General features: G+C 41.5%; 2 pseudogenes; one reads left to right on the top strand and one right to left on the bottom strand.

The window, feature by feature from the left end:
- LOC125022376 overlaps positions 1 to 5,225 on the bottom strand; it is a 17,349-nt pseudogene extending 12,124 nt beyond the window's left edge.
- A 2,871-nt stretch (positions 5,226 to 8,096) lies between these two features.
- Positions 8,097 to 9,670, top strand: LOC125022778 (annotated as a pseudogene).
- Positions 9,671 to 19,877: the final 10,207 nt, after the last annotated feature.

Raw genomic sequence — 19,877 nt, forward strand, 5'->3', positions numbered from 1 at the left:
AACATTCTGACGTAGGTGTTAGGATGCTCCAGGTGAGTCAGGGCCGTGTGCAGTGCTAATGAGACTGCGTCCTCTGTCGATCGGTTCTCCCTGTAGGCGAACTGATGTCTGTCCACAGTAGCAGGGATAACGTCCTTGATGTGACTTAAGACCATCCTCTCAAAGCACTTCATGATTACCGGTGTTAAAGCAACAGGACGGTAATCGTTGAGGCAGGTGACAGCGGATTTTTTTGGCACCGGCACAATGATGGAGGACTTGAGGCAGACAGGAACTGAAGCGAGCTGCAGGGACAGGTTGAAAATGTCCAGGAAGACTCCAGCCAGCTGATGGGCACACAGCTTTAGGACCCGACCTGACACCTTATCTGGTCCTGCAGCTTTGCTGATGTTGATCCTCCTCAGCGTGGCGCTGACCTGGTGTTGCTGCAGGACGAGGGGCTGGGGCTGCTCCTCTGGTTGTGGAGGTTGGACAGTCTCTCTGCTGCCAGGTGTGTTGAAGCGTGCAAAGAAACTGTTTAAAGTGTCAGGCAGAAGGGGGTCATGGTTGAACTGCTGGTTGCTGTTCCTGTAGTCTGTTATGGTTCTGATGCCTCTCCACATTTCACGCGGGTTGTTGTCGGTGAAGTGCTCCTCGATGCGCTGTTTGTATCTGTGTTTGGCCTGCTGGATGCCCTTCTTCAGCTCCCTCCGGGCCCTGCTATAGGCCAGCCTGTCACCTGACCTGTAGGCTGCGTCTCTAGCTTTGAGTAGAGACCGCACTGTGCTGTCACACCATGGTTTCTGGTTGGGAAACACCTTGATGGACTTTGTGGGTAGGACAGCATCAGTGCAGAACTGCACATAGTCCAGGACGGATGATGTGTAGGCCTCCAGGTCTGAGCCATCTTTGAACACTTCCCAGTCAGTGAGTTCAAAACAGTCCTGTAGTGCTGAAGAAGCCTCCTCAGTCCATACCTGAACTGTTTTGGTGGTTGGTTTTGTCCTGTGGATCAGAGGTTTGTATGCTGGTATCAGCTGCACGCAGATGTGGTCAGATGAGCCCAGGTGAGGAGCTGCTGCAGCCTTGTAAGCTCCTGAGATGTTGCAGTAAACTTGATCCAGTGTGTTATTGTCTCTGGTTGGAAAGTGTATGGACTTGTAGAATTTTGGAAGCACTGCTTTGAGATTCACATGATTGAAGTCTCCAGCCACAATCACAGCTGCCTCTGGGTTGGAGTTCATCTGCCTGCTGATCAGACAGTACAGCTCCTCTAGCGCTAGCTTAGCGTTAGCCCGCGGTGGAATGTAAACAGCTATGATCAGGATGGAGCAGAACTCTCTCACCGTCTTGAATGGCCTGCATTTCACAGCCAGGTATTCCAGATCAGGTGTGCAGTGCGTTCCGATGACGTGAGTGGCTGTACACCAGGAGTTGTGTACGTAGAGCGCGAGTCCTCCACCTCTGGATTTAGTAGAGGCTGCAGTCCGGTCTGCTCGGAACAAAGAGCGTCCCGCCAGCTCCACCGCGGCGTCGGGTGTGTTGTTGTCCAGCCAGGTTTCCGTGATGACGGCCACACAGCTGTCCATCCTCCGCGAGACGATCCTCAGCCGAATCTCGTCCATTTTGTTGGCCAGTGATCGGACATTGGCGAGGAGAAGACTGGGAAGAGCCGGCCGGTGCGGGTTAGCATGTAGCCTAGCACGCACGCCGCTCCTCTTGCCCCGCTTTTGTTTACGGTGTCTCCTCCGTCTCCTAGGCCACAGAGGGGGGACGACGAGAGCCGTGGTGGTTCGCTGGATCTCTGGTGGAATGAAGTCCAGCTTGGGATTTGTATAAAGTTTGCAGTTCCTTCCAATATGCAATAACTCAGTCCTGCCGAACTGAATTAATGCCTCCAGTGACTGGAGCAACAGTGAAAAAACACACAAAAACACGAATAAAACAAACCGAAGCCGAGAGCCCTGAGCCGCTGCGTACGTACGCGCCGCCATCTTGTTGTTGAATGATGTAGAGCTCTGTGTAGATCTCATTCAGAAGGGTTGAGTTTCCAGCTTTAGCAATCCCCTCAAACACACACTGGAACTTCTCCTTCAGTCTAGATTTAACTTTACGTCCACAAGGTGCAGCACCAGTTCCTGTACAAACAAGAAATGTAATTAATCAGTGAACTCATTCATTTTAATAACATTTACATGTGACTGTTTTCAGTCTTGTAGAATTCATAGATGTGATTCAGATGTTTGCATCATATTAACATCAGAGTGTAGAAACGCAAGCTTGTTCCATGTTTCCTCCATCTCCTCTTTCCATCCAGTTAAAGCTGTTAAATCCTCTTACTGCTCTGCAGACAGTCAGCCAGCTCCTCCTGCTTCATTCTCCTCAGGAAGTTCACTGTCATCTTCAGGAATAAATCTCTGCTGCTCCTCCTCTGCTCTTCATCCTCACCCTCCAACACCTCCTCATCCTCCCTCTGACTCTCTGAGCATTCTGGGTAATCTGGACTCACAACCTTCTGGATCTTCTTCAGCTCCTTCTTCATAAAACTGACCATGTTCTCCCCCAGCAGCTGGAACAGAATAATAATCTCCAGTCACGTTGATGTGAAAGGCTGCTTGTGGTCAGCATGCAACATGAAGACTTCTCCAAGCAGAATGGTAGTTTGTGCTTGTTGAGGTTAGCAGTAGCAGCTGTGATTGAACATTTCCTCACCATGAATATGGAGTCCAGGTCTTTGTGATGCTGCTGCTCAGACTGATGACTGGAAACCACTGAGATCTGCTGCTGAAGTCTGTGGAGAAACATCTTTCATTCAAACTCACTTCTTTAACAAACACACTTTGGTGATGATCATCATTTTATTGATGCCACAAACACAAGATGAGAACAACAAACGCTGCTCTGATGCCCTGAATGTGGTGTTTAACAGAGGAAACTAAGCTACAGATAAACTCTGGACTAAAACAAGACAGACTAATCAACACAACTGAATAATGATGAATAGATCTGTGTTCATTCTGACCCTGGATCAGCAGACTTCTGTCCATATTTGAAGTTAATAAGTCTTTCCATAGACCCATAGTCACTCTTCATGGACACAGTTAAGATTCCAGAGGGATCTGGTCTTTGCTGATGGATCCTGTTAAAACACAACCTGGATTAACATTCTGAGTAAATTCTTTCTGGATTCTTCAGTTTTAATGTTAAATGTTTTGATGTGAAGCCCTTTGTTTGTTCAGATAAATGCTGTTTGTCTCACCCTGGATCATCAGACTGGTGTCCATCTTTGAAGTTATGAGGTTTATCCATAGACCGGTCACTCTTCATGGACACACAGCTGTGTTCAGGAGAATCATGTTTCTGTTGAAGGATCCTCCTCCAAACACAGGATATAATATGTAAATACAATGTTTAATGTTGATTCAAATAACAGGACAAGCTTCAGGAAACATGAAGGAGTATTCTCCAGCTCTAGATACTGTTCATAGTGTCTGCTGAGGACCAGGTTTTGGATGAGGAGATTAGTTTCCAGTATGTAGTCTACTCCAGGGATTCTTTCCAGAAAGAAGACATGACTTTTAAGAATGGAACCAAGTCCACCTCTCATCAGATATGTGTCCTGCTTGACCTCCGTCTAACTACCACATCCTTCAGATACAATGAGGCTTTCTCCACATCAAACATGGCTGTGTCATGTGGTCTCCAGTGTCACCCACTGTGGTCAGTCTCTACATGGAGGAAGTGGAAAGCAGAGCATTGAGCTCCTTCAACAGAACAACACCTGCTTCAGATATGTGGATGACACCTGGGTCCAAACCAAGAGCCAACAACTAGAAGCCTTCACAGAACAAATGAGTTGACACAGGAGGATGATAGAAACACCATCTGATGGATGAATGTGTCTTTATGTCTCCTGCTGCTAGAATGTGTTCAATACTTGATGAAGCATCAGTTTAGATTTCTTACCCTGGATCAGCAGACTGCTGTCCATGTTTGGAGTCAACAGGTGGAGCCTTAGACCGCTCAGTCTCCATGGACACAGCTGGATACAGGAGAGTCTTTGGTCTTCCTTTAAACACAGGACACACATTTTAACAAGCTGACATGTTCCTTAGAAAACAGCTCTGAACCAGTCATCACATGCTACATTATAAAGGTCTCTCTAAGAGACAACAATCAATCCTGGAAATGGAAGAATCATTTCTGTCAGTCACATCCTCCATAGTGATGCTGTGGGGCTGCTTCTCAGCATCATGCTATGGGAGACTGGTCAGAAGTGAAGGAAGGATGAATTCAGCCAAATACAGAGATGTCCTTGAAGAAAACCTGAGACTGGGACCATGGTTCACCTTTCAGGTCCACAATGACCACCTGCCCTACAGCACACCCAAATGTGCCCCCCACATTTAAACAAGTCTGCCAAAACATTATGTCCAATCAGGCAATTACGGCAGTACAATGGGGTGAGGACCCTTATTAACGTGACACTTGTGGCCCAGCTGCGGTTCTGGTCTGTCTACCAAAACAATGCTGGGTCTCAGATAACCTGCCAAAAGATTATGACCACTTCAGACCAAAAAAATGTGCAACGCCGTGCAGCAGAAGCATTGCCTCTGTCAAAATTTCCCAGAGGGAATTTTCTAGTTTGTTCTAATGTGGATCCAGATCATTGTGGTTCCACAGCTGAACCAGAAAGTCTTTTATTGGTTTAATAGTGGTGACAACTAATCAGGCTGTGTCTTTACCTTCATTTCTCTTTATGGTTTTGATGATCATGTGACTTCCTGGATGTGTAGCAGCGTTGATGAGAACACGTGACTCAGACACAACTAAACTCCTGAACCATAAGTTTTTAAAGGTTGTTTAAGATATTTCAGACTTGTCAAACTGTCTCTGGTTGACAGATTAAAGGTAAACTCTGGAATAATACCTGCTAGTATCTGATAGATATTTGAAATCAGCATCAGGAAACATTTGAAGTGTAAATGTACAACACAACATGATCAGAGTGATCCAGTTAAACATTTCCAGGTTTCTCACCTCAGGTCGACACCCAGACACTTTCCAGATTCATGTGTTGAGAAGAAGCTGCTCGTTGTCCCTCATTAGTTGTAAAAACTCATCAGAGTGACTCTGAAACCAGTCTGACCTGTAGCAGAGACACAGGAGTTCATCAGCTTCAGTTCTTGTGTTAAAGTTTTGTTCAGTTCAAAGTCCCATCTGATCAGGAACCACCTGGATGTGTTCTTGTCTCGGCTCCTTTAACCAGGGCGGATCAGGTGTGTCTAGTGTGTCCTTTGTACTGCCAGGTATCCCAGAATGCATTTCATCAGGAAGAGTTTCTACTTGTCTAATGTGAACGTTGTGTACTTGTTGTTGGTCAACGCCCCCAGTCAGAGTCAGAGGAGACTGTTTCCTGGTTCCTTCCTCTTACCGGCCTCAGCTGATTGGATGATTCATATGTTGGAGGCGTGGCTTTGATAAAGGCTGAAAGATAAAGATCTGAGCTCACCATCAGGTTTCATCTGTCTCACCAGTTTTTACTTTTAGAAAAAAAAGGTTGATGAGGTTGATGTCAGGTTGAGTTCACCTACCAATAGAATGAGAGTAACGCAGTTTTCCCTCCAAACTAACATCACTAGCCAATCAGAAGTAAGGTGGGGGGTGGGTCTTAGGATGGTGCATTCAGGACAACGTTGGAAAAAATAAATTCTGTGTTGTCAAACTCAGAAATGAGTGCTTCCATAATAATAATAATAATAATAAAAACAGCTGCTGCACATATTTCAATGTTCCAGCAAATGGTGACAATAAACCAAAGTTATTTTTATCGTCCGAATTAACCTGTAATATAACAACATGCTATCAGAAGTCTGACATTTCTGAGTTCGAATAAAGATGGATGGAGAGTAAATTTAAATTCATGAAGCTAGAAGAATTAAAATAGTTAAAATAAAAATAGTAACTTATATTAAATGTTAGGATGTAAATTGTCCAATTCAGAGTTAGAATATGATCTACATTTGTTTTAGTATAAATTGAAACAGAATTAAATGGTTAAATTGCTAAATGAATAATTCCTCAAATTAATTAGGTTGAACTGACTTTTTATTATCTTTGTTTCATGTCAGACTTCTATAGAAGGTTATAAGAACACAGAGGAGGCTGAATTATTCATATTTAGTTTAGATTAGTGAGGGTCTCAGACAATGGTCCAAAGCCAAAGCATCATCAACATTACACATATTATCACATGGTTGATATGTCTGAGCATTTAATGATCACATGAATTATTACCATATATGGAATATTTATATATTTACAGGAAAATAACTGAACCAGTATTATCTACTACTACTTCTTCAGATTATAAGTCAGTACTATGACTTCATGCATGTGTGTAGTATGCTGTGTGTTGTCCTGTGTCAGTGGCTGGTGAAAGACATTAGTTTCCTTCCTTGTTGTTGTTAAATCAGCTGTGTACCAACTGTTGTCCTCAGGATTCATTTGTGTCTCACTGAAATTTACCTGTGTGTTGAAGAGACGTTTGAGACAATTTGTATTGTCACTGACCATCTCACATCCCCATCAACATCAGTTTGAATTATTTTACTTGTCACTTTATCTTAAACCTTTAGAACCTGTATAACATATGAGAGCGACGTCGAGACTCTTGATTTGATGCCTCCAGTGTTTTGATATGAAGTCATAAATTATGTTGGACCATGTCCATTTTTAACAGTTAACTGATCATTTAAATCTGAGCAAATCCACTGAAGAAAATAAAATGATGGATCCCTCACAACAAGTGTCCAAGCAGTTCATCAGCTTCAGTTCTTGTGTTAAAGTTTTGTTCAGTTCAAAGTCCCATCTGATCAGGAACCACCTGGATGTGTTCTTGTCCCGGCTGCTTTAACCAGGACGGATCAGCAGGTATCTAGTGTGTACTTTGTACTGCCAGGTATCCCAGAATGCATTTCATCAGCTACACTGCTGTTTAAACAGGAAGAGATTAAACCAAACAGGAAGTTCCAAAAAAAATCCCCCCCCCCCCAAAAAAATGTGTCCTCTCTGACTATTTGAAGCTTTCACTCTGGTTTCAGGAAGCACCACAGCACAGAGACCACTTTGCTAAAGTTTACAAATCATCTTCACATGTTGGTATCATGTATTGTGCCCTCTCTACTACCAGGTAACACAAGGAGAGGTTGAGGTTTTATCTGTTCATGTTTCCTTTCATAAAACGGCTTCAGCGTACACTCACCGGCCACTTTATTAGGTACACCTTCTGTGTCCTCTTTCATCCTCGGTGGAAGGACAACTCCAGGGACGGTTCTAGAGACTCTGGTTTGATGAAATGACACACACCTCCTGCACCGGCCTGGTGGGTGGGAGAGGAGGACGGAGAGGAGGACCTTCATTTATTATTATTATTAATATTATTATTATTATTAGTCTTAGTTGTATCAACTATCAACAATTAAAAAAAACTAATAAAGAAGAGAAGAGAAACAGCAGAGACGCTGCTTATGATCCGAGGCCTTTTCAATGTGTTTCATCTCATTGGGGAAGTGCAGAGGTTTTACTTTGTTCAGCGTTATTCAGCACATTGGAAAAACGATATAACTAAGATTAAATGGATGTTTTTATTTTCCTTTATCATTCTTCTTTCCACTCAGTGTTTTGTTCTTAAATAAACTATTAGAACTTGTTATTGTAGGAAGTTAATAACTAAAATGAACACAGACATGGAGCTAAATGAATTCTTCTCCTTTTTCATCAGTTTAAAACCAGATAAATGTGATTCGTGACACACACTAGTGACTACAGAGCTCACAGACTCACACACTGGACACAAGGACTCAGGCTGTGTTTAGTGAGACTTTTAGTGCAAATATTTCTTTATGTTTTGAGTCACGTGTCATTTAGTTTGAAGTTTTAATGAAAACGATTAAGAAGTTTTTATTGAAAAGTGAATTTCAGTGAGTCAACATGGGCAGAATTTCTCTCTCTAGATTTTTTTCAGCTCGAATCGAAGTGAAAATGTCACTAATTCAGAGTCTCGCTGCTTCGGCCTTTTGTTGGAAGAAAAATAAACCGAATCCTAGAAGAGCTTCATGTCTGAAAGAAAAGGTTTCACTCACTCTGAGCACAAGGTAGAAAACATAATGACTCCTTTATGAATTTGTTTCTCTCAGAGACAGAGATTCTTGTGTTTCAGTCGTTCAAAGGTTTGTTTTCAAGGCATCACGTTGTGGGATGATGAAACTCTGAAAGACAAGATAAGAGAGAGTGCCCAGCCCAGCTGTGAGTTTCAGATCAGTTCATCTGATTCCACTGATGATAAGTCTTCTCTGCTGGATGTCAGTGCTTCCCTGAAGGCCAGTTTTCTGAGTGGACTGATTGAAGTTGGAGGATCTGCCAAATATATGAATGATAGAAGAAACACAAGAATCAGAGCAGAGTCGCATTTCAGTACAAAGTTACCACCAGATTCAAACAGCTGTCGGTGACTCCTGAAGCCAAAACCACCAAACAAATAGACAATGCTGTGATAAAATTCAGCAACGCATGTGGTCACCGGCATCCTTTACGGGGCCAATGCTTTCTTTGTGTTTGACAGTGAGAAAGTTAGATGTAGCAGCGTTCAGGACATTCAGGGGAACTTGGAAGCTGGTAATAAAGAAGATCCCCTCGTTAAACATAGAAGGGGACGCTTCGTTGAAGCTGAATGACCAAGAAAAAGCTTTGACTGATAAATTTACCTGCCACTCCTATGGAGACTTCATTCTTGATACCAACCCTGTCGCATTTGAAGACGCTGTGAACACATACAAACAACTTCCACATCTACTAGGAGAGAATAAAGAACATATTGTTCCACTAAAGGTTTGAATGACACCACTGAAGATCTTCCATTCAGAAGCTGCTGAGGTGATATCTGAGATCAGCATTGGCCTTGTAAGAAAGGCTCACGATGCTCTGGAGATCTGCCCACATGAAGATGATCTGCAACGACCTTCAGGCAGATGAAGTTGCTGGATATTTCCCACAGATTCATGAAAAGTTGAGCCGTTTCCAAACCCTGTGTGATTACTATGTAGCTGCTCTCCAAGACATCATGAAGAACAAACTCGCTGCCATCAGGGCTGGTAAAGAAGATGAGAAGGAGTTAGAAAAAGTCTTTGATGACCGAGATAAGTCACCATTCAGTCATGAGAAATTAACAGAGTGGATGAGTTCTACAGAGAGAGAAGTCATCGTCATAGCCTCCTGTTTTAGAAGATGAAAGGAATAAAGGTTGTTGCCAACAGTCAGAGCTGGAGAGGGAGGTTTCTTGATCTAATGTGAGGATGTTCTCTGCTTTGTGTTCACCTCCCTGGAAACTACAGATCCGTTCCTCCAGGAAATGTCAGACAACCTGGATCCACTGAAAGTACGACATAGTGGAGATGACACTCCTACCCAGGACAAATGGTTCTCCTGAGATGAAGTGATAACAAAAATGAGACAAAAAGCCCAATTCATCCATGATCATAACAAAACAGGGACTCAGCAGAACAACAGTGAATCTGGTTTCTTTGTGGCAGCAATTGCAAATGAGAAATATAAAGGAGCGAGCATCTACCACTACAAAGACATGATCCTGGTCACCGATGATTTCTCAAAGCCGGATGATGCTATAATGTGAAAAATGTGATGGACAGAAACTATTTGGTCTGGCTTCTGGACTGGCCTGCAGGAACTCTGTCCTACTACCTAGTCTCATTTAACACATTCAAACCACATTCACTGAGCCGGTTTATGTAGCCATGAAGCTGTGGACAAAAAACGAATGCAGCAAACAACTCAAAACAGATATAACCAGAGCTGCTTCTACCCATTAAGGTTTCAATCTTCAGTGTATTTTATGTTCTTCAGTTTGAGGGGTGTTTGGGAACTGCATTGCTCTGTGCAGTTTATTACTGATTAATTATGTTTAGTGTGTGTTGCTCTGATTTGACGATATTTCACTTTTCTAACTGGTGTGTGGTTAAAAATCCCTTGTATTATTATTTTATTATCGCAGGCTCTAACTGATTAGAAGGTTTTGGTCATTTTATATTTAAGTTTATTATCTCCTGTTTGATTTGTTTGCTTGATTAACACATTGTAATGTTAAGATTGATTCTAATAACTTTTTTATATGTTTGTTATTGGGTTGTTTTCATTTTCAATATATATTTGTTAATTTCTGTTAAATGAATCATTTCTCATTGGTCCTCCATACAGTATATAATTAGGATTAAAATGAATGCAAATAATCAAGTTGTTTTGTCTTGTTTCTTTCCCACAAACACACAGAGAGTGGATCTAATAATGTGCTGATTTATTTCTCAATTGGCCGATGAATAATTTTCTGTACAACAGAAAAGTGACGTCTTTGTAGTGCATGAGAAGAAAAAAGGTTAAATTTCACATTTTAGGAGCTGCACATTTGGTTTTTTAAAGGTTCAGGGGTAATTATTTGTTTGTTAAAAATAGTTCAGTTTTCTAGAGTTGTAGAATAAATACTGATATTATTGCTAAAATTAATTGATGGCTACTCAAAATTAGACAAGGCTGCCCTCTGCTGACAGAGAGTGTAACTATGACAAAAACTGTTGTCGTCAAAGGAAAATCAATGTGTACAAAATTCATGGAGTTGTAAAACCCATTATAGTCTAGTTTAGTTTGAACAAAGATAAAAAAGAAAAGGGAAAAAGGAAAGAATATATGAAGATCAGTTCAAAGAGGACTAGGAAGGAGTATAAACTTATTAACTTCTACCCCCTTATCTCCCTATGATTCATTGCCATATTGCATGTCCCTATATGTAATAAATTGATTTAGCATGAAATCATATATCATGGACTGCTGTGGAAGGAAAACATTCTTAGTTTTGTCGTCATTTGTGTCAGTTATTAATGAGACCAGGCCAATAATGTGCATGACTTCCCACTGCGCAACGCCACCTCCTACAGGGTGAGTGAAGAATAATCCTCACAAACACATAGATAATTTAATAAGCTGAACACAAAACTTCAAATTGTCCCAAAGAGACCTTCACCTCCTTAAATACTCTGGTCTTAATAGGAACAAATAGACTTGGCCATACTCACCTAATTACAACCTAAACGTCCTTTAAGTTTAAACCAAAACTGCAGCCTCCATCCACTTTTTGCTACAGTCTATAGTGTCTATGCAGGAAGCCCAAAGAACAAAAGCAACAAAGGATTATGCTGTTCAAAACCTAAACAGTGTTAACGGAGGGGCTGGGGTGGAGCAGGTTCTAAACCCTGCAAAAACAACTGAGTGGATGAGTTCTAAACAACTGCACTTATACAGAATGGAAAGTTATGGATAAATAATTTCTAATATTGAATTTTGTTTGCTTGGATGGCCCACAGGCAAATATAGATGCAGATATATTAATGAATAAATAAAACCTCGTGAAATATTATGACAATGGTGCTAAATAGGCTAAATAATAATCTAAATCACTTACATTTTAAGTACAGTATGTGAAGGTAAAACAAGTGCAGCCAATTTGATGGAGCTGAATTAATAGTAGCCTTATCTATATTTTACAGGTGCTATGCTTAAGTTTCTAACAAGCAGCACAGAGTCCAGCCAGTCAGCCAGTGGAGGGACACAACCAGATAGGACAGGATGATTTTGCATCCAGAAAGTGCAGAAAGGGACATTTTTGATGGTGAGTAATTTGTTACACATTTAGTTTGGTTTGATTTGGTCTGTATTTATTTGGAGTTAGACCAACAGGTGGTTACACTAGTGCAATATATTTAAGGGGGGGGGTGGGGGGAGTGGAAGCACTGGGTGTCAGGTGTGACTGCTGAACATTGTGGGGTTCAGTTAAGAGGGCCACTTAGCAGAATTTTTCCTAGGGCCCCATGAAGGTCTGAACCAGCTCTGACCAGACACTAGGTAATTAGCCTAGCCACCGAAGTAAAACACTGGAAAACACCAGCTAATTAGCCTAGCCACCAGCAGTAGGAAAGAAATTGGAGTCACCCCCCTTAATGCAGCCACCACGCCACCATGTGCCTTTCAACTAACCAGTTAGATTAATCCTACTACAACTGCTACCTATTGACAGTACATAGCTAGCCTTACCTTTAGCATGCTCCCCAGCTAGCGTGCTTCCTCCGTAGCCACAACCACTGGCTCGCTCGCTCCGCTGCCAGGGACATATTCTTTACGGCAACCCTCTGTTCTTTTCCGCGAATGCCCGACTCACACAGGAGAGCAACGGCGGATTTTGCAAAACAAATCCACGGCAGCCGACCTCCAGTGGGCGCACACGGGCGCTCCAGCCTCGCTGTTCCGCTTCTGATGCCATCTCCGCATATCTATCTCTCTTGTGCTCATTCGCCTCTTCAACTCTGCCTTTCCACGGGACAGTTAGTTCCACAAAATACACTATCCTTTCTTTCTCAGACCACAAACAGCACGTCCGGTCTTTTGAGGGTCACGGCTATCTGTTATGGAATCATCAGCCGGCCATCTAGGTCGGTCCTCAGCTCCCAGGCTCTGCCCACACTTAGCTGCCCTACATTATGCCTGCACCTCGCTGATTGGCCTTATCTCCCTCCTGAACAAACATAATATGTTTATTCTCCTTTCTAGCAACTGAGGAATTTGCTTCAATCCGTTTTCTGCATCTGCAATGGTTAGAAGAGTGTCGGATATGTCCGGGAACTTGGTCGATCAGCTGGACCGGGATCTGGCGAAGTGCAGGTGGTTCAGCATCCAGTGTGACGAGTCCGTGGACAGCAGCAGTACAACGCAGCTGCTCGTCTTTATCCGGTTTTATGGTGTTTGATCATTTCTCCACAAAAGAAGATCTTCTGACACTGCTGCCCCTAAATACAACTACGAGGGGAATTGACATCTATAACGCGGTGAAGGAGTTTTTTTCGTCTTGAACAAAACACGTGTAATCAGGAAACATTTTACCGCCCCAACGTCTCCCTGCACAAACACAAACGTGAACACGACATGTCATTGGAGTGCGTGCTTTGAAAAGCGCGGGTCCCGTTTGGATTGGTCGACAGAAACGGTTGGACGAGGAGGAGGAGAAGAAGAAGAAGAAGAAGAAGAAGAAGAAGAAGACATGCCATTGGCTGTTGGGACAATGAACATCCGTCTTTGACGTTACGCTTAACAAGGTCAACAACCACCACGCGGCTGTTCCCGTTTGGTCACAGAAACTAGGAGCAAACAGCAGCTAATGTCGAGGCTGGAGGAAGGACGAAGGCAGAAGGCAAGTATCAAACTGAAGCTTAGTGGTATTAGCTTTATTTACCACCATGCCTCTGACTTTACTCAGTCGACAAAACCAATCCACTAGCATGTCGTCAATTGAAATGTTAGCTAATGATGACAAAAGTATGGCCGGCGGCGTCTTCACGTGGCGTCTGCCAGTGTTTGTCATAGATATAACTCTATGAGTGTTAGTGGTCAGCCAGACCAACCACTTTTTATTTTATTTACACTAACGTTAGCTTAGCACTTAACAGTGAGTCATTACGTTTACTTTTGTGAACTGACTGACACAGGCGGAGAGAAAGAGGAACAACATTTGTTTAGACCTGCAACAATGAACAATAATCGATTATTAACCCTCTTCTACATTTTCACTATTTTTTTGGCCATAACCTTGACTGCGTGTCTTGAAATGCATGATTTCTGGTTAGGATAGGAAGCTGGATTTTATGGAACGTGTCAAAATGTCAAAGTCTTTTTTCCACGCAGACTGCTCCTACTCCTCCACTTGCAGGTGTCGCTAATAAGACATTTTAAGTGGATTTTCTTCCAAAGAAGAGAGAACAAAATGTTTTATAGATGATACTGAGATTTGGTAATGGTTTATTTCAACCAGTTACTCTTTCTTAAAACCAATATTTTCATCTTCCTCTTGCCTCTCACAAATATAGGAGGAGCGACCTACTCTGCCTTTTTCAAGGTTTTTAAAATTTTAATTTTGGTGCAACACTAGTTAGTGGTCAACATGAAATTCAAAACAATACTGAAAAATATGTAAAGGATAAGCTAACAATCATCTTCTAGTTTATTGAGGGGAGATCTGCTAACACAGTTTAGGTTGACTTTTTCACAACCAATAGCATTTATTTTGATTTTGGCAAATTTCATGAGTCATCTTTTTTTTTTCTTTCTCACTGCAGATAAGTGGTGAGAGTTGATTTCATGGCATAAACTTGTGTTTAAGAACTCCACTCCTTTCCATGCTGAACTGTACAGTGAAGCAATGCAGATGGAGAAACCTTAGTCAAAGAACCCAATGTTGAGCAGCTACCGAGATGCAGTGGAAAGGCATTCAGTACAAAAAGGGTCTTTCTGTGTTTAAACCAAGCTGAGGCACTTGAATTCAGACAGATTCAGCTCATGCTTGTGATGCAGGACCAGCACGTATACTTTGTCACACCTCATGACGTGTCCTATGTGCCAGCATTTGCATTGTATGAAGTGAAACAAGCATGAAATGTTGGAAGCCTGAGCAGAAACTAGATTATTACCATTTGCATGTGTACAAGCTTTGTGGGACAAGACTAATTTCACTTAAGCATAGCACTGTTGACTCCGAGTCATCTGGAGTGTGAGAGATTAAAATCTGACAGTAACAGTATTTTTCATCCCTTCTAGTCCTCCTAGTCATGGATGCAGAGACTCCGCTTCTGTCTTTCATCAAATCAGTGCCTAAACTGAGAGACCCTGAGCCTTTGCTGGAGCATCTGCAATGTTTAGGAGTTGAGGACCTGAGCTACCTGCAGGAGAGTGACCTCCTTTCTGTCCTCAGACCAGTTGAAGCCAGGAAACGTCTGTCACTGCTCAAAACGACAAGTATGTATTTCAGTTTGTACAGAATAAACTTTCACATTAAAAAAATGTGCATAGTCAAAATCTACTTATTAGGTCCACCTGTACTAATCAATGGAGTCCAATACAGCAGTTCTACTATGAATTATACTTCAAAGAATCTTCTCTACATTTTTGTTGATGTTTTGAAAAAGGTGATGACTATACACTACACCTTGTTCATCATTGATTTCATAGTGGGTCTTAGTGGTGGTGTACTGCATTATATTGAGAAAGGAACAGTTTAAAATATATCAATGGCTTCTGAGGATAGAATTACTGTATGTTAGGTAATAATATACCCACATTGAGCTATGTGATGTCTGTGTTTAAATATTACTACTATCTGTCCTTTAATAAGGCCAACAACATGTCTTGGACAGTCCTCCAAGCAGCCAGAGCAACCAACCGTTGAGCAGAGCCATGTACCAGTACAAGTCCAGTAACACAGTCTGACCAGATGCCCTCTCTGGTGAGTACATGCATCTGTTGCACACAGTTACTCTTTTGGGTTAGATGGGCTGAAAAATAACATAATCTACCTGTAACTTAGTGTAATATAGTACAATCAGCAGCAGGGAATTGACAGTGTGCTTATAAATCAGTATCATCAGTTGGGTCCAACTTCTCTAGATTCTGATTCGGTAGCAAATGACACACAACTAATGATGGGATGGGATTATGGGATGAACACAGGATACTTTATCACAATGTACAGAAAAAAATGACTTTTGTATCCAGCAGTAGCAATAGTTCCCCCAACAACAACATGTTGTTCATTTAGTTCCCATGTATAGTCAGCCTGGTGTGTATTTTCTTTGTAGTGTGTTATGTTGAGATCTCTACGTTTTTAATCCATCTTCAAATAATAATAATAATTAATAATCAGTCCAGTTTAAAGTTCTTTGTTTTCTTTTCTAAACATTTATCATGATCAAACTGCAGCAGAAACTCTTCCTCCTCCTCCCAACGACTCCATCTGTCCTTTGTTTCTCCTCCTCTTTTCACTCGCTCCTCTTTCTTTCTCCATTTCAACACAAACTTCCCCGTCAATAGTCCTGAGATCGATGCGGCCGAGAACAATAGCAGCAGCCGAGCAGTGAGCAGCTTCTCTCCATCGATGGCCGGCTGTGAATCCTCTAACACGCTGCCGCGACCGTTTGGTCGACAAAAGGTGGTGAAGTGTTTGTGGCTGAAAAGGAGAAAGAGACGTGTAATTCTTCTCTGATCAGCCTCCAGAAAAATCACTGCAGGTTCAGAGGAACTTAAAAACTGTGTCTGGTGTTTGGAGCCGCTCGACTTCAACCTGAGGATCGATGAGGGACGTGGAGCAACTGTGAACACCAGACACAGTTTTTAAGGTCCTTCTTTTCTTAGAGGAGATGAAGAAGTTTCAGTGTGACCGTTAAAGGTAAAAGAGTCTACATCCTCATCTACATGAGGTATTTTGGCTCATGTACCTGTGCCTCATGTTGCTATTGTGTTTAAATTCTATTCTGTCTGTATCTATAGAATTACCTATAGAGTTACTGATTTAGAGTTAGGTTAGTGTGTTTCATCATTTATTGTATTGTTGTCCTGATGTTTCTGGATCCCTGTTTATAAGCTACAGATCCTGTTTGTAAATTGTATTTGTATTTTAAATGATGTGTAAAATAAAAACAAATAAAACGAGATGGAGACAAAGAAAGAATGAATGAAGATGATGTCACTGTCTTCACCTGAACCTACGTCCTGAGGAGGTTTCTGCAGATCTAAAGTTGTTTAAATGTTTGTTGTGTTTAAGCAACAAACATTTAAACACCAATTACCAAATTAATTAAAGGCCTCAGTGATGGAGGACGGTTTGATTCCCTGCAGACGATGAAGAAGAGAGAAGGTGTCAGGATTCCTGCTCCTCTGAGGTCTGAACACTCAACTCGTTTATTCCACAAAGACGTCCGTCTCTCAACTTCACAGAAATTCAAACTTCCACCTCTGTCTCCAGACACCCTCCTCCTCCTCCTCCTCCTCCTCCTCCTCCTCCTCCTCCTCCTCCTCCTCCTCCTCCTCCTCCTCCTCATCATCATCATCATCTCTGAGGAGGCTCTACTACTTCTTCTGAGCTCCCTGGGTGTAAACGTTGATCAGAGCTCACAGGTTGAATTAAATAACGTATCCAGAGTTAATGTGGTTCAGTAGTAGTGACTCCAGCTGATGAGACGTTGAGCATCACTTGGAGCTAGAGCTTCAGATGTTAGCAGGGTTAGCCTTTAAAGCTGCATCAACTCACACTAATGGACACAAGACACTTTGGCTAAATGTGTTATTTACTGTAAATTTCATGTAAATTGGACTGTACATGTTCTTTGTAAATATTACTTCTACCTCATTCTTATTTTATTTTATTCTTATGTCTATGTCTTTTTCATGTACGTCTTTTTTCTTATCTTGTGACTCCTTGGACAAAATAATTACCTGCAGGGATCAATGAAGTGATCTTGAACGACCTGTCTTAAATCCCAACAGTTTGTCTAGTGACGCTTCAATAAAGGTTATTCAAACAAGATGTAGTAACACACCCAAACTAAGAAGAAACAAAAAGAAACAAAGAAGCAGAAATGAATAAATGTATGAACAAGTTCAATTTTAGAGTAGAAACCTTTCAGCCAAACTAGAAAAAAATGACAACTTCCTTTCTATTATGTTCTAGACACTATTTAAATATTAATATAAATAATAATAATAACAATTAATAAAATACAATCTATGTCTCTTTAGCCAACTTCTTTCAACTATATTACTGTAAGTTATGTGACATTTGGAAATGAGTTGGTCATAAAGTGGTGTAGGTTATTGGTACATGTGTGATTTGTGTTGAATTAATAGTGATTAAATATTTGAATCTATTGACATTAGTAGAAACGTATCCGGAGTGATTTTGTCGTTAAAACTGAATTAAAGGATGTGTGGTGTTAAAGTCTAGAGCTTGGTGGCCCAACCATCCACCCTGACAGCCTCCTGGTGACTCCACTGCAGAACTGAACCAAGAACAAGTACTGATCTTTAACCCTGACCTTCTGGATTTAATGTTAAGGCATTGTTCTTTTAATGGACGTCTACCTGTTCCTTACAGAATTTCACTGTTTGTTTTCAGGACTTCAGGAATCCCTGGTCCCTGTGTCCCTGGTCCCTGGTCTTTGGTCCCTGGTCTCTGGTCCAATTCAGGAGATTCAGGAGAGATTTAATGTAGAACTAAGTCCTGATCTTTTGGTTCCAGACATGAAGTGTTTTGTTGGCCCACCATCCACCCCGACCTCACCCTAAACAAGCACTTGGGGGCTCTCAGTGTAATTCTGTCACCTGAGTTACATTTAATCCATTACAGGTCGTATGTAAGAGTAAATTATAATCTTTAAACTCATTTCATTAGTTTTTTGCTCGGATAAATTAGGAAATGTTACGATGTTCTTTTATCACATCTGGTCTCCTCCATAGGATCAGTATGGTCTGAGGGCGGAGCCACGATATTGATGCCCCGCCCACACTTCTTCCAGACTCAATGATGTTTTGGTTTAATTAATGCTACGCTCTGCTCTACCTCCACCAGCTACAAGAAATGTTGGATTATAAACTGAATTTATCATCAAAAATAGTCTTTACCACTATCACCGTCCCATGGGACCTCGATATGGAGCGGTTGGCATGGTAACTGGTGGTCACCATTATGTCACATCCTGTTTCTATAGCATCAAATGACGAACCAAAAACAAACGTATCAACATCATATTAACTACCTAAAATTATTTGTCAAAGTCCCGCCCACTAACATGGAAGGGGTGGGGCTTATTATCTGTACTGCAGCCTCCAGCCACCAGGGGGAGCCATATTGGCTTCAGCTTCACTTTAGAGGAGCTGCTTCATATTTATATAAAGTCACTGATCTGGACCAGATCCACTCTGAACTGGACTTGTTGGTTTTTATGTTGCACCTTTAACGAGTCGTCATCCAGAACTGTCTGTTTTAAACACAAACAGTATCAGAATCAGGTTTATTGGCCAAGTATGTGAGTATGTACAAGGAATATGTTCTCACATGCACAAACACTTAAATAAGTGTAATAAACAAAATGATTTATTTTTTGTCTCTGAGGTTTTTATCTGCTCCAGCTGACTCTAAGAGGAAACGCTTCACCTCACAAAAGACAGACAGAGGAATAAAATAATGATAATCTGCAGAATAATCCATGAACTAAACATCTTTACATGAAGAAAATAAAAAGACAGAACTCCACCTTTCTTTAGTTCTTTCTTTCTTTTGCTTTTCATCCATGAAAACAAAAAAAAAAGTGGATCTAAAAGAGGAGAGAAGGTCAGAAACGATGAAAAGATGACGGAGCGGAACCAAATCACAGCAGGACAAATAAAAAAAGACTGAGGCTGTTTGAAGACGTGGAAAAAAGATGGAGGGACAGAAAAGAAGGAAGACAGCAGCAGATTAGAGGAGAGGATGGAGAGGGTTTCTATTTCCTTCACCACGATGTGATTTAAGGAGGCTCTGGTGATGCTGGCTGTAACCGTGGCAACGGAGGATGGAGACTCCACACGGGGATATTTGTCAGAAGAAGAATCTCCACCTGTAAAACGACTCAAAGAAACCAGACTCAGATTATCTTTGTACATTAACGAAGAGAAAATGAATGAATGAATGAATTAAATATAAACCTGAACGTCCAGATCTGATCAAAAAACATGACAGTTCATAGTTCTACAGTTTTACTTTCCCACTGATGAATGAAACATATCTGGTACCAGGAGGAAGAGGACAAGAATAAGAGGAAGAGCAACAATGTATTTACTATTTATTTGTCTTCAGTCTTCATGGAGATCAGATTCTAAGGTTCAGTCTGTTGATGTGACTCCGTTCTATGACATTAGAGGATCGTCACAGTGTTCAGGGCTGAGAGAGGAAGGAGAAAGTTTGTAGAGCTCCAGAGGAG

Source organism: Mugil cephalus, chromosome 16 (assembly GCF_022458985.1).
Source record: "Mugil cephalus isolate CIBA_MC_2020 chromosome 16, CIBA_Mcephalus_1.1, whole genome shotgun sequence".
Classification (NCBI taxonomy): domain Eukaryota; kingdom Metazoa; phylum Chordata; class Actinopteri; order Mugiliformes; family Mugilidae; genus Mugil; species Mugil cephalus.